General features: G+C 37.6%; 1 protein-coding gene and 1 long non-coding RNA gene across 4 annotated transcripts in view; both read right to left on the reverse strand.

Moving 5' to 3' along the window:
- The window catches only part of LOC102392575 (limbic system associated membrane protein), a 703,099-nt gene that overhangs the window by 181,987 nt on the left and 503,682 nt on the right, over positions 1-17,430 (reverse strand). The window lies entirely within an intron of this gene.
- Positions 5,337-15,153, reverse strand: LOC123333404. The gene is made up of 2 exons (XR_006550727.2): positions 15,003-15,153; positions 5,337-5,550 (listed from the first exon to the last, which is right to left on the reverse strand). It is a non-coding gene; the product is annotated as an uncharacterized LOC123333404 (long non-coding RNA).

Consider the following 17,430-nt stretch of genomic DNA (forward strand, 5'->3'; position numbering starts at 1 on the left):
GGAAATAAATAAAAGTGTAGTACCAGGACTTCCCTGGTGGTCTAGTGACTGAGACGCCAGGCTCCCAATGCAGATGGCATGGGTTTCATCCCTGGTCTGGGAATTAGATCCCGCATGCTGCAACTAAAGATCTTAGATACCAAGTGCCACAACTAAGACCTGAAGCAGCCAAATAAATAAATACATTTTTTTTAAGTGTAGTCCTACTCTAAAATATATAAAAAAAAATCAGTTATAATCCACTGAAATGCATATGCTAAGATAAAGCTTCAAAACTTCTAAGAGAAATTGTATTAATATAATCATAAAGTGAGGAAGGATTTCTCAAACAAGATATAAAATGTTTAAATCATAATGGAAAGGACTGATGAATTCAGCTCCACTAAAGAACTTCTTTTCATCAAACATTTTGAAAAAATAAAAACCTAAGGCACCAACAAGATTTTTTTTCACAATTTTTATAACTGATGAAGGGTTATTATTCAGAATGAATCCAAAAACTCATAAAATCAATGAGAATAAGATAAACAACATAAAAACGGGAATACACGAACAGGCAGCTCAAAGACAAGGAAATCCAAAAGACTAATAAGCATATGAAAAGATGAAATTCTAGTATCAATTATATACAAATTTTTAATGGTCTTATATTAATACCTATCATTTTGACAAAAATTTAAAGTCTGATCATTTTAATTGTGACAAATAGAGAAACAAAATCTCTCTTAATTTTCAGATGGGGGTATAAATTAGTATAATCAGTGGGGAAGAGCCGGCTAGTTACCACCCAATATTTGTCTTTCTTTTCTTTCTCAGTAATAAGAACTCTATTTTTAGCTGAATTCCTGACCAGTTAGACTAAAGACTTCATTTCCAACTTTCCTCTGTAGCCAGATATGACCATGTAAATTCTGGCCAGGGAGATACAAGTAAAAGCGCTATGTGCATGTTTGGGGAAAGTGCTAGCAACTTCTTATTTCTTTCTCCTTGACAGCCAAAATGTGGATGTTCTGGCTGGAGCTTCAGAAAGCATTGGGACCTTAATTTGAGCTTGTGGATGAAAACGGCACATGGGAGGGGATCTACACACTAGAAGGAGCCTGGGTCTCTGACAGTGTGCCTTCTCACCTTTGGACTGACCACTCTCAGACTTCTGGAACCTAAGACAGAAATGCATAGCTCTGAACTACTGCGATTCTGGATTTTTTATTACTCACAGTTGCCTAAACTAATCCTAACCAATATAACCTCATTAAGAAAATTTGGGGCATTATCTCATGAAGTTGAAGATGTACAAATCCTATAGCCCAGCAGTTTACTCTACTAAGTATGTGCCTTGAAAAACTACATCCATATGTGCATAAGGAAGCATGTCAAAAAATGTGCATAATAACACAGTTCTAAGACTAAATATTGGAAACAATCTGAAAGTCCATAGATGAAAGAACAGATTATTCACTGTAGTGTTTTCATTCAATAAACTACTAACATACAGCTAAGAGTAAACTAAATCTCTAAGGAAACCATCAGCATGATATAATTTATAAAACTCAACAACAGGACTTAAACAATATATTCTTTAGTATTACATACATCAATATAATTTGTAGGTAAAAGCAATGGAATAATACATTCAAATTTAGACTAGCCATTACCTCTATTATCCTGGAGAAGGGAATAGTTACCCATTCCAGTATTCTGGCCTGGAGAATTCCATCAACTGTATAGTCCATGGGATTGCAAAGAGTCCAACACGACTGAACAACTTTCACTTACCTTTAGTATGAGGGAGAGGGGCTGCAATCAGAGAGGGGCATAGAGGGAGCCTCAAAATACTGAGAAGCTTCTTTTTATAAATGCTAGGCACTAAGGTCCATCTAGTCAAGGCTATGGTTTTTCCTGTGGTCATGTATGGATGTGAGAGTTGGACTGTGAAGAAGGCTGAGTGCTGAAGAATTGATGCTTTTGAACTGTGGTGTTGGAGAAGGCTCTTGAGAGTCCCTTGGACTGCCAGGAGATCCAACCAGTCCATTCTAAAGGAGATCAGCACTGGGTGTTTTTGGAAGGAATGATGCTAAAGCTGAAACTCCAGAACTTTGGCCACCTCATGCGAAGAGTTGACTCATTGGAAAAGACCCTGATGCTGGGAGGGATTGCGGGCAGGAGGAGAAGGGGATGACAGAGGATGAGATGGCTGGATGGCATCACTGACTCGATGGACGTGAGTCTGAGTGAACTCTGGGAGTTGGTGATGGACAGGGAGGCCTGGCACGCTGCGATTCATGGGTTCGCAAAGAGTCAGACACAACTGAGTGACTGAACTGAACTGAACTGAACTGAAGTACAAGAATATTAATTTTATTATTTTTATTATTAGTTTAATACATGTTTTGACATTCTTTGAATTTTACTTTATAATTTTTTTTCCCCTACAGTACAAGTGGGAAAAGAGTAAGGAGGACAAAGCAGTGCTTGGATTTTGAGGTGAGTGTGTGAAATCTACCTCTGAGACCACAGAGATTTAAGCCTGACCATGGTGGCTCAGTGGTAAAGAATGCACCTGCCAATGCAGGAGATGCAGGTTCAATCCCTGTGTTGGGAAGATCCCCTGGAGAAGGAAATGGCAACCCATCCCAGTATTCTTGCCTGGGAAATCCCATGGACAGAGGAGGCTGGTGGGCTATGGTCCATGGAGTTGCAAAAGAGCTGGGCACAACTCAGCAACTAAAAACAACAATCATAACTCTTAGGCTTATGCAAAGTTATGAGAGCAGAGCACTTCCATCTCTGCTTTTAACTATGCAAAAGTTTATTGAGGGTATGCAAACTAAGTAGATGAAGGCGACTACCCCTCTGGCAAGGAGACTGAAAGCTCATGTTTAATCGTTACCACCATAATTGTCCCCTCCATGGCTACCACCTTCACCATTTTCACACCATCATTACTTTGTATTATCTTTTTTTTATCTTGGCATTTTACTAGGCTGTATATCATTACTGACCTGCCTCTTGAGAAATTTGTATGCAGGTCAGGAAGCAACAGTTAGAACTGGACATGGAACAACAGACTGGTTCCAAATAGGAAAAGGAGTGCGTCAAGGCTGTATATTGTCACCCTGCTTATTTAACTTATATGCAGAGTACATCATGAGAAATGCTGGGCTGGATGAAGCACAAGCTGGAATCAAGATTGCCAGGAGAAATATCAATAACCTCAGATATGCAGATGACACCACCCTTATGGCAGAAAGTGAAGAGGAACTAAAAAGCCTCTTGATGAAGGTGAAAGAGGAGAGTGAAAAAGTTGGCTTAATGCTCAACATTCAGAAAACTAAGATCATGGCATCTGGTCCCATCACTTCATGGGAAATAGATGGGGAAACAGTGGAAACAGTGTCAGACTTTATTTTTCTGGGCTCCAAAATCACTGCAATTGGTGACTGCAGCCATGAAATTAAAAGATGCTTACTCCTTGGAAGAAAAGTTATGACCAACCTAGATAGCATATTGAAAAGCAGAGACATTACTTTGCCAACAAAGGTCTGTCTAGTTAAGGCTATGGTTTTTCCTGTGGTCATGTATGGATGTGAGAGTTGGACTGTGTAGAAGGCTGAGCACCAAAGAATTCATGCTTTTGAACTGTGGTGTTGGAGAAGACTCTTGAGAGTCCCTTGGACTACAAGGAGATCCAACCAGTCCTTTCTGAAAGACATCAGCCCTGGGATTTCTTTGGAAGGAATGATGCTAAAGCTGAAACTCCAGAACTTTGGCCACCTCATGCGAAGAGCTGACTCATTGGAAAAGACTCTGGTGCCGGGAGGGATTGGGAGCAGGAGGAGAAGGGGACGACAGAGGATGAGATGGCTAGATGGCATCACTGACTCGATGGACATGAGTCTGAGTGAACTCTGGGAGTTGGTGATGGACAGGGAGGCCTGGCGTGCTGCGATTCATGGGGTTGCAAAGAGTCAGACACGACTGAGCGACTGAACTGAACTGATATCATTACTCAAGAATCTTCAACAGTCCAATGAGCCACATATTATCAACCTTTCATAAGATCTACTTAAGGTCAAGCTCAGAGTGATGAAAGAACAAGCCTTATCATAGCTAGTAACTGGCAGTGCCTGGGTTCAAATGCAAACTTGTCTGTTTCTAAAACATGTTCTTTCATACTGCTTCTCTTACTTCAAATATGGCTATTTTTTACTGTCATTCCTTCAGTTACAATAATGAGTACCAACAGCTCCTATGAAGCAATATTCATAGAGATATTTTAAAGGATTAAAAGAAAGGGAAGAATATAGTGAATATATGACTGAATAATGACAATATTTCTGAAAGGTAGAAAGATGAGACACTGAGAGAAAAGAAGCAAGGCATTCTGAAAGACTGAGGGTGAAAGAACATAAATAGAAGACAAATTAAAGCCAGAGAAATAGGCAGAAAGAAGAAGAGATCAGGAGGATGAACAGAAAATAATAAGATCATCCTAAAAAATTTACTTTTTTCCTTTTCCTTGTCCCCAGAAGCCTCTCTCCTCACCTTGGAATAGGTGTTTCATCTTTTGAAATAAGTTGGATAAATAAGAAGCAAAGGTTGAAAAGTAATTTCAAGTCCACAGAGAAAACCTTAGGATAAATTGTTTTTTCCTCATAAGCCTTTCATCCAGTTAGCTTTAAGATCTCATGGATTTGGCAATAATTATAGAAGTAATAATAATAATAATAATACTGTCTAGCTGGTGTTTTCCCCTTAGCAGCATGTCTGTACCAATAGGTTTGTCACAAATATATCTTCAATTTTACACACTCATATGCATGAATCCATTTCTTAGTGTACAGAAGTAAGGGCTCTTTCATGCCCTTGGACCTCAGTGTATTTGGAATTTTCTATTTGGACATCTGTGTTAATGAGGTACTTTCAGGTCAGAAAAAAGAAGTTCTTGATTTAACTTATTATGTATATTTGAATATTTTAGCTGTGCATTTGAATGTATATATCAAAGATATATGTAGAACTTTCTTTGGGGTGTGAAGACTCAGAGTGTTAGGGCGAGAGTATGAAACTTTGCACTCGTAAAAGTTCTTTAAAAATAGGATATCTACCTGCTTATTAAAAAGGGTAATTTTGGTACTGCTGGCTAGCAGGGGGGATGTGTGAAAGAACTGTTCTTCCTCTAAATTCTGTGACTGTTGTGTTGTCATGAGACCTGTGAGCTGAATGTATTGTGTGGTTTTAATAGCAATCATTGTACATTACAGTTCATTTAAACCTTCTTTTGATTTTAATGATGTTATAGGTGTTGAGGATATGAGAGAGGAAAGAGGCAGAAATAGTAATGGAAACAGTTTATTCAGATTCTTCAAGGCATACCAGGGCAAGAAAATTCAAGGGTATAATCAGATAGATTTGAGAACCAATCCTATGATGGATAGATACTATATATGTGCTGGAGGGGAAGCTGGGTCTGGAAGTAGTGGGTCTGGAGTCAGGAAGAGGGTGCAAAACAGGTTTTTCATTCTTCATATTAAATGCTCAAAATTATGCCTGTACGTAAAGAGAAATATTGATGAGGAGAAATATAATTATGATGAAATACACCTGTTTTCCCCCAAATTTCACAATAAACAGAGGTTTATTTATTTCACAATAAACAGAGGTTAATAATGAAGTTAAAATCCAGTTGACTTTCTAAACTAACACAATGATGTGTTTAAATTACAATGGCAAGAAAAAACTACTGTTAGAATTGAATGATGAAGCTCTTTAAAACGGCTTTATCTTATTTTCAAAAGCCCTAAAGCAGAATACTTTCTCATTTGCTTTCATATTACTAAAAGGACTCTTACTTTTATATGAAAACTAGTTCTCATTTTTAATATACTAATTGACTTAATACTACTGAAGCTTTAAACCCATTCTGGGCAGCAAGTCTTATTTTCCTAATTATTATTATTTCATTGCTACTGAGCATCAGTAATATACTAGATATTATCTTAGCTCTTCCTAAACGTTAATAAAATATAAAGGTTCTCTATCCTTTTGGTGATTCTAACACTTAATTATCTTAGCTATTAACTCTTGTCAAAGTCATCATCACTCTGAATTTCCTTTACATAGTACACATGAAGTTAACCAGTTAGAATATCTGTTAAATGGTAGGCTGTTTAAGAAAGACTCATTTTTTTTTACAAAGAAAGTGCTTAATAAATGCTCACGGGATGAAGGAATGGATGGATCAATTATTTGTATAGGTTTAGCAGAAATTCAGCTTTTTGAAAAAAAATGGATTCCATGCTTACAATTCCCCCTGTGATTTCATTCTGAATTGCACTGAACCATTCTTTGAGAAGATACATTTTCTAGTTTTTTGTTGCTCTGCTGCTGCTGCTGCTGCTAAGTTGCTTCAGTCGTGTCCAACTCTGTGAGACCCCATAGATGGCAGCCCACCAGGCTCCCCCGTCCCTGGGATTCTCCAGGCAAGAACACTGGAGTGGGCTGCCATTTTCTTCTCCAGTGCATGAAAGTGAAAAGTGAAAGTGAAGTCACCCAGTTATGTCCGACTCAGCGACCCCATGGACTGCAGCCCACCATGTTCCTCTGTCCATGGGATTCTCCAGGCAAGAGTACTGGAGTGGGGTGCCATTGCCTTCTCTGCTCTATAACAGTACAAATCTTACAAATTCTATATATCCACTAGATAAAGAAGAAATAGTTTTCAAGACTACAGATCTCACTAGGTTTAGGACACCAATAGGAAAGATCCAAAGGGAGAAAATTTATTAAAGCTGGTTATAATTATAGACTTCGCTTCTCATTCTATGAACAAATTACCTCAGTTCATAAAGAGGCGTGTGGAAGGGACTCTCCTGGTGGCCCAGTGGTTAAGAATTTGCCTTCCAATGCAGGGGATGCAAGTTCAATCCCTGGTCTGGGAACTAAGATCCCACATGCTTGTGCACCACAACTAGAGAGCCTGTATGCTGCAATTACAGATCCCATGGACTCTGGAACTAAAGGGCCCATGAGTCTCAACAAAGATCCTGCATGCTGCAACTAAGACCTGGAGCAGCCATAAATAAATCAATAAATGGGTTTAGAGAATTGCTAGAAACTATGTGGACAATATCCAGCATTTCCACAGAAATACAGGGCTAAAGGAAAACCAAAAGTTGTTGGAACTAAATCAAATTACTGCAAAAATAAATCATCTGACTTTATATGGAGAAATTTGGAAAAAATAAAGGTATAAAATGCCTAATTAATAGAACTGTGCACTAAACCAGTTAAATTTTACTCTATGTAAATTATACGTTGATAAAGCAGACTAAGAAAAAGGCCTTTTAAAAGTATAATGTCATTATTAAAAAGTTTCCTCCATTACTATGGCTTCAGTAAAGTCATGGAATTTATTATCAGACGAAGGTGATTGTAAAACTTAAAAATATTTCTGTCAAGATTAAGAGTACTGACTGTGAGGCCTAACAAATAAGGAAAGCTGAATTATGATATTTTGGGCAAATTTAAAAACCACATATAAGCACTAGCTTATATATTGGTAAAACTTAGTAGATATGTGAGAGGGTTATTACGAGAACTTAACATGATAATGTATATAACACACCTAACATATAGCCCCAAATGTTTTGAATTATTCTGCCAGGGCAATCAACAAATGTTTCCCAGAGAAGTGTGAGTAGAAAGGACATTACTGACAAAGAGAGAAGAATGAACAAAGGGATTGAGACAGACAAGAAAGTCACTCTAGTTTGAAAGCAATATTGGGTATCTGAAAGGGAAACATGGAAGAGACATCTAGAAATGTGGGATATCACCAGATGGTGGATGGTGTTAAATGTTATTTTAAGGAGTTTGGATTTTATTCAATGGGTAATAAAAAGCAGCTAAACATTTTGGAGTAGTAGAATGACATGGTTTCAACTGTACTTTATGATGATTAGTTTGGCAGCAATCTGTAAGGACAGATAAGAGGAGAGAATCACTGGAAGTGGGAAGTTTGTCTAGGAGATGGAGTGGTGGTGTTTTAGTTGCTAAGCTGTTCCACTCTTGTGACTCGATGGACAGTAGCCTGCCCAGCTCCTCTGTCCATGGGATTTCCCAGCAAGAATACTAGAGTGTATAGTCATTTCCTTCTCCAGGGGATCTTCCTGACCTAGGGGTCAGATCTGCATCTCCTGCATTACAGGTGGTCTCGTGCATTGCCCAAATGGATTCTTTACTGCCGAGCCACCAGGGAAGCTTCTTATTTAGGAGATAATACCACACATAGTGACAGTAAGGTCTTGAATTAGAATGGCAGTGGTGGTATAGTACTAATGCAAAAGGTATGGATTTGGGGGCTGTTCTCTACGTAGAACTGATAGGAAGAAATGGAGAATAGTAAGGAGCAAGATAGATAAACAAGCCAAAGCTGTTTTTGAGGTTTGCAACCTGGACATCTTAGAGTGTTTCTGAGACATTAAAGATATTTTACTGGAAGATTATGGGTGTGTTTGAGATACAAACATGAGACATCCAAGTGGGCTTTTTGGCTTATCTATTGTAAATACAGATCTGGAACTAATGAAAGAGACTGTGATATAGTTTTGTCATTTTTCTGATTTATAAAGATGATTGAAGCAGAGGACTGAGGATAGAACCTTGGGGGGATTCTTGATATTTAGAAGACAAAAGGAGGAAGCTAATGAGACAGAGAAGATAATATTTTCTGAAAAACTGACTTCAATAATCTTTAAAGGCAGGGGCTTGATTAATGAAAGTTCCAGAGCATGAGAGAGAGAGAGAGGAGGTGACAGTGTGTAGACATAGGATCAGGAAAACTCATTCAAGAATAAACACAATTTTCTTGACTTCTGTACTTCTATTTCATGCAGTTATCCTCCCACTTTTCTGACCACAGAGATTTCTAACCACTAAACTATTGATTTTTACTTGGTCATCATTGTAGATAACCTCTCATACTATGTTACTGACCTCTTGATAGTCCTTAATTAATATCTTCTACGTGAAGCACATCTCTATTTCTAGTACCTGTCTCTTTCCTAAATCCTAGCCTACATTTCTAACCATTCACATAGTCATAGTCTCATATCTGTCTACCTGATACTCAAACTCAGCATGACCCAATATCTCTCTTTCCAAAGCAACTTCTATTTTGGCTTTATTTCACCATTCTTTCAGTTGTGATGGTTGATAGTATATGTCAACTTGCCTGTGCCAGACTTGTGATCAAACATTATTCTGGATGTGTCTGTAAGGGTGTTTCTGGATGAAATTAACATTTGAGTTGGTAGACTGAGTAAAACAGAGGTCCTCCCTAATGTGATGGGTATAATTAACTGAAGATGTAAAAACAGAACAAAAAGGTGGAGCAAGAGGGAACTTGCTTGAGCAGGGACATCAGTCTTCTCCTTTTCTTGGACTGAAGCTTAAATCATCAGCTCTTCTGGCTGTCAGGTCATCAGACTCAGATTAGAACTACATCATTGGTACACCATGGTCTCCAGCTTGCTGACTGCAGATTTGGGGATTTCGCTCAGCCTCTAGTATCATGTGAGTCAATTCTTTCTATAAATCTAATTCCTTGGTTCTGTTTTTCTAGAACCCTAACTAATAGACCAAATCACTACAGTTTGAAAGCTTTCAAGAAACTTTGATTTTCTCTTCTCTTTCACGTTAATCATTAGTAAGTTTCTCAGCTTCCGTCACCATGTTTAACACTCTTCTTCATTTCCTTTGATACCCCTCCAGGGGATGATTGAAGTCTTCTTCCAATTGCATTTCTGTTTCCCCTTATTTCAATCTGTTCTATTTTTGGCTGCCAGATTAGTCTAGCCAAAGAAAATGTTGATCATGCCAAATAATTTCTGTGGCTTCTCACTTTCTACTTAATCAAATGCAAATGCATTAGCCATTCAATAATACTGTCCATAAAATAGTTCCAGTTTAACTGAGGGAATAAAAACTTCCTTATTTGGATTCAAAACACTTAAGTACATAAGAAAAAGGTTAGGGGAGATAGCAAGGAGAAAGGGGTAGAAGGAAGAAACTGGTTTAGCAGCTATAAATAAGCCAAGCCAACTAATTTTATTGGAGGCATACTATAGATATGACAAAAAACACAATCTCCTTAAAAGTGCTGAACAGAAACAATAATCAAGAAATATTACCACCATTGAAGGAACTGTGAAGAAAAAAATTTCAGAAGATACTAGAAAAAGATGATCTCTCAGGGATAGATAATACAGTATTACTTTATCCTATTTGATCAGGATTCATAGTGAATATTTCATTCAGTACTAGGTATTATTCTATAAGATGGATACAGAAAAAAAAAAGAATTCTTAGGAGAGTAAGCATAACGTTGAGTAAACAAAATGAATTTTGTCATTAAAGTCCATGTTATATATCATGTTACATGAGATATTGCTTAAGGAACTGATGATATTTTACAAGAAAATGAGAAAATTTAGAGGGACCTGAGATGTCTTTTAAATATATAAAGAATAATCAGGAAGAAAGGTAATTTAACTTGTATGGTATGGCCCAGACAAGCACATTAGGACCAGCGGGTGAAAGAAGATAGATTTGTGCTCAATGTAGAAAGAAGCTTCTTATAGTCAGTGTAGTCAAAAGGTGTACTAAGGTACTTTATCAAAAAAGCAAGAGAGTTCCAGAAAAACATCTATTTCTACTTGATTGACTATGCCAAAGCCTTTGACTGTGTGAATCACCACAAACTGTGGAAAAATTTAAAGAGATGAGAATACCAGACTACTTGACTTGCCTACTGAGAAAGAAATCTGTATGCAGATCAGGAAGCACAGTTAGAACTGGACATGGAACAACTGACTGGTTCCAAATCGGAAAAGAAGTACATCAAGGCTGAATATTGTCACCCTGCTTGTTTAACTTATATGCAGAGTACATCATGAGAAACGCTGGGCTGGATGAAGCATGAGCTGGAATCAAGATCACTGGGAGAAATATCAATAACCTCAGATATGCAGATGATACCACCCTTATGGAAGAAAGTGAAGAAGAACTAAAGAGCTTCTTGATGAAAGTAAAAGAGGAGAATGAAAAAGTTGGATTAAAGCTCAATATTCAGAAAACTAAGATCATGGCATCTGGTCCCATCACTTCATGGGAAATAGATGGGGAAACAATAGAAACAGTGGCAGACTTTATTTTTGGGGGCTCCAAAATCACTGCAGATGGTGATTGCAGCCATGAAATTAAAAGACACTTGCTCCTTGGAAGAAAAGTTATGACCAACCAAGATAGCATATTGAAAAGCAGAGACATTACTTTGCCAACAAAGGACCATCTAGTCAAAGCTATGGTTTTTCCAGTAGTCATGTATGGATGTGAGAGTTGGACTATAAAGAAAGCTGAGCACCAGAGAATTAGTGGTGTTGAACTGTGGTGTTGGAAAAGACTCTTGAGAGTCCCTTGGACTGCAAGGAGATCCAACAAGTCCATCCTAAAGGAGATCAGTCCTGGGTGTTCATTGGAAGGACTGATGCTGAAGCTGAAACTCCAATACTTTGGCCACCTGATGCGAAGAACTGACTCATTTGAAAAGACCCTGATGCAGGGAAAGACTGAAGACGTGAGGAGAAATGGCCGTCATAGGATGAGATGGTTGGATGGCATCACTGACTCAATGGACATGAGTTTGAGTAAACTCCAGGAGTTGGTGATGGACAGGGAGGCCTGGTGTGCTGCAGTCCATGGGGTCGCAAAGAGTCAGACTCGACTCAGGGACTGAACTGAACTGAATTGAGGGTACTTCAAGAAAGAGTGAGTTTTCTGTCATCAAAAGTTTTTCATTTATTCTGAGAAGAATATTACAGGGTTAATTGAAACATCACTAAAAGAGCCATATGACCTCTAGGGTTTCTTCCAAACTACCTTATCTAAAATCCTATCTTTCTAATGCAGATTTAGCCCAATCCCTTTAAGTTTACCATAGGTTCTTGTCAGACATGGCTACTGAGAATCTCTTATGTTTATACCTTCCCAACATAATTCCTTTACTCAGGTTTTGTCCTTTTCCTGAAATGATTCTTGACTAACACACTCAGCAGCTTGAATGCTACCTGGGTTATTCTTTATTGAATGTCTCCCAACTTAAGTACCTTCTCCTTATCATCCTATCTACTTGTTGTTGTTTAGTAGCTAGATGGAGTCTGATTCTTTTGTGATCCCATGGACTGTAGTCCACCAAGCTCCTCTGTCCATGGAATTTCCCAAGCAAGAATACTGGAGCTGGTTGCAATTTCCTTCTCCAGGGGATCTTTCCAACCCAGGGATCCAACCTGCATCTCCTGCATCTCCTGTCTCTTCTGCATTGCAGGCAGATTCTTTACCACTGAGCCACCAGGGCTTCCCAGCTATTAGGTATGATGAAAGAACTGGAATGAACATAACAGAACATTGAAAAATCTTTGTCTTATTTTTTCTCCTCCTTCCTCCCTTCCTTCTTCTCCCATTCCTCCTCCCTCTCCTCTCCTCCCCTTCACTCTCTCTCTCTTTCTCTCTTCCATTCAAGTTTAAACATAAATAGTTGATTGGGGCAAGTTCCCGTGGTTCCAGTTGTGAAAGAAGGAAAAAACTGAAATAGAAAGAAGATACCATTTTCATGGCCTTGAGGGGCTGAATGAATTAAATTCACTTTAGATTATTAACAACTTGGTAAATGTTATGACAGATGTAATAGCTATCATATTTGAGTAGTCAAAGGTAAAATCCCCAAGGACACAGCTCTGGGATTTGGAAAGAATTTGAAAGGGCACAGCCTTCTGCAGTAAGTCTAGGAAGTTACAATCAACCCCTTCTTTGGCGGGGCAGCTATACCCCTATAAAACAGAATGGTAAAGGACAACTTTGATATTATGTGGACCTTTTAAACATTGGTTCCCAGGAAGAACATGATAGATTGAAATGGTATTTTAACATCTACAAGATGCTTTTATGTACAATTTGTCATCTGATTATCACAACAATGAGGTAAACAGACATTTTAATCCTTATTTGCAGATAAGGAAACTCAAAATCCCTGAGGCTAAATCCTCAGGATCTTTAATATTCTATTCTTGGTAGCTCAGTGGGTAAAGAATCTACCTGCAATGCAGGAAACCCAGGTACAATTCCTGGGACAGGAATATCTCCTGGAGAAGGAAATGGCAATCAACTCCAGTGTTCTTGCCTGGAGAATCCCATGGACAGAGAAGCCTGGCAGGCCACATCCATGGGGTCTTAGCGACTAAATGACAATGACAACCCCCATTTATAAAAAATGACCCATCAGCAATTTGCTATGAATTTTTGAAAAATTCTGGTGCCAAGCAAGAAATTTTCATCCTTTCATGATAGTGGTAAATTACAAGGAGAAAGTAAGCTCAGAAATGTGGTATTATTAATAGTGTTGCTACTAAGTAAAGCAACTTTACCCTTTGAAGATCTCATCCAAGGTAACAAACAAATCTCATCACATTTCACAGAAAGGAAAAAGAAGACAAGGAGTCAGTAAATAAAAGAGATGAGTGGTTAAAAAAAAAGAAAGAAAAAAAGAAATAGGGCTTAGCAGTGGATTGCTGATGGAGGCTTGGTTTTTAAGGAGGAGGGAACTACCATAAAACAAGCAGAATTAGTGTGATGCCAAGATTTGATTTTGCAATTAGGAACAAACTGGTGATTGCCAAATTTAAAGGAATGCAAAAGAGGTGACCAAGAAGATGAAGTTCACTATTTTTAAGGATCTGGTCCAAAAGACAGTATTTGTTTATTGGTAGAAAAGGCAACAATGTAAGAGGGTTAAAGTAGAATATTTAGAAGATAGGAAAAACAGCACAGAGAATAGGCGGAAAGAAGAGACTACGATAGCTGGTCTTATTGGAGCTCTTTCCTCTATCTTAGAACACTGTTTATCTTGTACTAGTATTTATTTTAGGAAGGATAATCTGAAGCAGAGAAAAGGGAAGATGAAAATGCTTATGCCCAAGGAATCAAGCTTATAAGGCAGAGGGAAATGAGAAGAAGCCAACGATATTTTGGGATTTACAAGCTTGAAAATAATGGGAAATTCTTGTCATATCCATTATGGAATGAATATGAGATATTTAGAATGAGTTAGATAAAAGTATTTGCCAGCAGCAGCAAGGATTCAGCTGATATAAGAAAGCATGGCTTTGATGGTTCTATGATTTTCTTTAGCAGTACCTTTGGGCTCAGGAATATAAACAGAAATTAGATAGTGGCTATTGCTCTGATCAGACGTTTAGAATATAGTTTTTTTAATATAACCGTGGAATGAGCTTCCAGGGAAGACCAACAAATCTCCATTCTCTAAAATCTCTAGCAACAGAATAAACAATGATGTTCTTTTGAGTACTATGATCCCATGAAAAATAATTTTGATCACTCAGATATTTCTCCTCTAAATAGATTTAAAAAAAAGAGATCATTCCTTATAATCATAATGTATTTTCCATTAGTACAAGTATTAATCTCTGCATGTAATAGGTGTTTAATAAATATTTACTAAATTAGTTCTATAGCTTTAAAGCAATTGGAGCACTTTTAATGAAGCTTATGATTTTTCTGCTTATAGATGCCCTTTCATCATTAGTAGATTTGTTCACTATTTTCCTTCCACATTCTACTAAGCTAAATTTGCATACTCTTTGGCTCTAAAACCAATGTATATTTCACTTTCAGTAAGATATGGTACCTGTAATTCACTGCATCTTATTTTAAGTTAAGCCTGTCATACACAATACATAATCAACCTTGTTAGGCTCCAACATTTTATCCTAAATTTGGGAGAGGTTTTAATTTAAAAAAATATTCTCTTAAAATTTCAGACTACAGATCCTTTGCCAATTCATTTCCTTCTTAAGAAGGGATCATTTCAAACAAACAAAACAAGAGAAAAATAAATGATCACTTTATTTAAACTGTAAATTCATTACCGGTTTCATAATGATGCCAAAAAAAGGTAGATTGTAATTTCTTTCTCCTGCTGAATTAGTGTTGAAATCTTCTCTTATAATTTGGAAATTTTCCACATTTCTCAAAACTTCTAAATAGATAATGTTTTACAATTTCTCACTATTTTTCCTCAATTTTCTTCCTGTATAAAAGAAAAATAAGCCCCATAGTGACCCCTATTTGCAATTTGCCTTTCTATTAGTGTAGGGGAAAAGTCTAAATTTTTACTTTGAGACACAGACAGTAGGAAATATTTCTGTGTTAATTTTCACACATATTCCCTTCAATCCTGGCTTTATAAAAGCATAACAGAAAATACTGGAATACATCAAGCTGGCTGACACGTTTTGAAACTCTTAGATGCCTTGAATAATTATTGAGACCTTTAGGTTATTATGTGTACCAAGTCTTTTAAGGTTCATCCACCTCTATTTTCCATCTAAAGGAGACCTTGGTCCTTGTGACTTCAGAAAGGACAAGCCCCAAGGTCCCAGCTGTGTTCCCCTTTTATTCCCTAATCTGAGTCATCTCACTCACCTCTAAGGCCATGTAGCTCTTGCTGTTCTCTGTTGCATGAAGTGGCCTTTATGCTTCAGAAAATTTAAAGGTCATTTTCCTTTCTTTGAAACCGCACTACATTTTATTACTTAAAGTGTCAGTATCAGTAAAAGAAAACAGAGAGGTGAATTGTTATTTTACTGGTGATAACCAGAGCTTTGGGGAGTACCCCTGAGAGTTGTTTTCAAACCTGGGTCATAATGCCAATGTCCCAGACTGAGTTCCCTTCCCTTTTAAACACCATAAACTATAACCCAACAATGGCACTGTATTCCTGGTGTGAAATGAAAGTTGTTCCATAAGAAATTGCTTCACCAAAGAAAACATTTATAAATAAGAAAAGAAGTGAGCTCACTGAATAAACAATGAACATTAAGAGAGGGCTAAATGATTTTGCCCTTAAAAGCTAGTTCTTTTAGAAGATTTTGTGAAATTAACATCCACTACAGCTTCATGGTAAGCTTCTAGGATAAATAATTAGATATTTACCTAAGTGGAGCCTTTTGTGGTAAATAGGAAGCAACAGGTAATACCTTACAAAGTCCCTTTTCTTTGTTTGTTTTGGACCTATACTGTTAATAGTAAGATCTTATAAACAATTGTTTTGTTGCTGCTCAGTCACTCAGTTGTGTCTGACTCTTTGTGACCCCATGGACTGCAGTAGGCCAGGTTTCCCTGTCCTTCACTATCTCCTGGAGTTTGCTCAAACTCACCTCCGTTGAGTCAATGATGCCATTCTACCATCTCATTCTTTGTTGACTGCTTCTCCTCCTGTCCTCAATCTTTCCCACTTTCTAAAGATGCAAAGTACATTTTCCAAACCTGTTAACACCGTAGCTTTGTAAACCTGCACTCTGATCCATTATTTTATAATCATTACATACCTGAATGCTGCCTTTACTCCATTTTCTGACATCAACTGGTTACTAATCACATGAAATGAATTCCAGTTAGATGGTTTATTTGCCATGAATTCTGATTGGCTAGTGGCTCAGATGCATGAAGGTCACTTACTGAATTGTTTTGTACACTCGTCACTAGTGTCCCATGTTCTCTAGCAGTCCCGATTTCTGACATTATTTAACAACAAAAAAACAACAAGAAAGAAATCCACACATCGGAATTCCGACCAAGAGCCCTTGTCTCCTCTCAATGTGGGAAGCAGAACTCCAGCTATGATAATTACATCACTCCTTTTCTGGCACTTTCCCAGTGCCACAGTCAGTCACATAACAAAATCTTCACAGAGATATCTAAAAACACCCAACTTTCATGTGACTAGGTGTGGAATGGTAAAGGTGTCACTAATGATGGGAAAGTGTAATTTGGAGGTCCAAAGTGTACTGGTTTCATTCACATTTATGCTTTTGATGAATTGGTGTGTTTTTTTTTCTTTAGGAAAAAAAGGAACATTAATGCCTTCATGTGTTATTCCTCTTTGAAGGAGAGAAGTCATTGAATAAAGCTTCATCATCATTACCAATGTATTCTGCAGACAAAGGGATAGAGTTGAGACATTCCAAAGCTTTTATCAACTGCTGTTGGAGAAATAGAGGCAGTAACACCTTTATGCAACTGGTGGATGCACATGAAGGATGAACTCTGCATACAGAAGAAAACATTTACAGAAAGGAACACAGGGATGGGAGGGGACTGCAGGAAATGCAGATGGTATGACTCCTGTTCAGAAGATACGTTTGCCAAGTTCTCTAATTTCATATTTTAGGAACTGAGCTTCCAAATCATCTGGATGCCTTTTGTTAGCTCACACTGATTTTGGAACATTTCTCATAAGAGAGAGATTCCTTATTCAAATATTTAATTATTTATTTTAAATGAAAGGGGGGGAAA

Source organism: Bubalus bubalis, chromosome 1 (genome assembly GCF_019923935.1).
Source record: "Bubalus bubalis isolate 160015118507 breed Murrah chromosome 1, NDDB_SH_1, whole genome shotgun sequence".
In the NCBI taxonomy this organism is placed as follows: domain Eukaryota; kingdom Metazoa; phylum Chordata; class Mammalia; order Artiodactyla; family Bovidae; genus Bubalus; species Bubalus bubalis.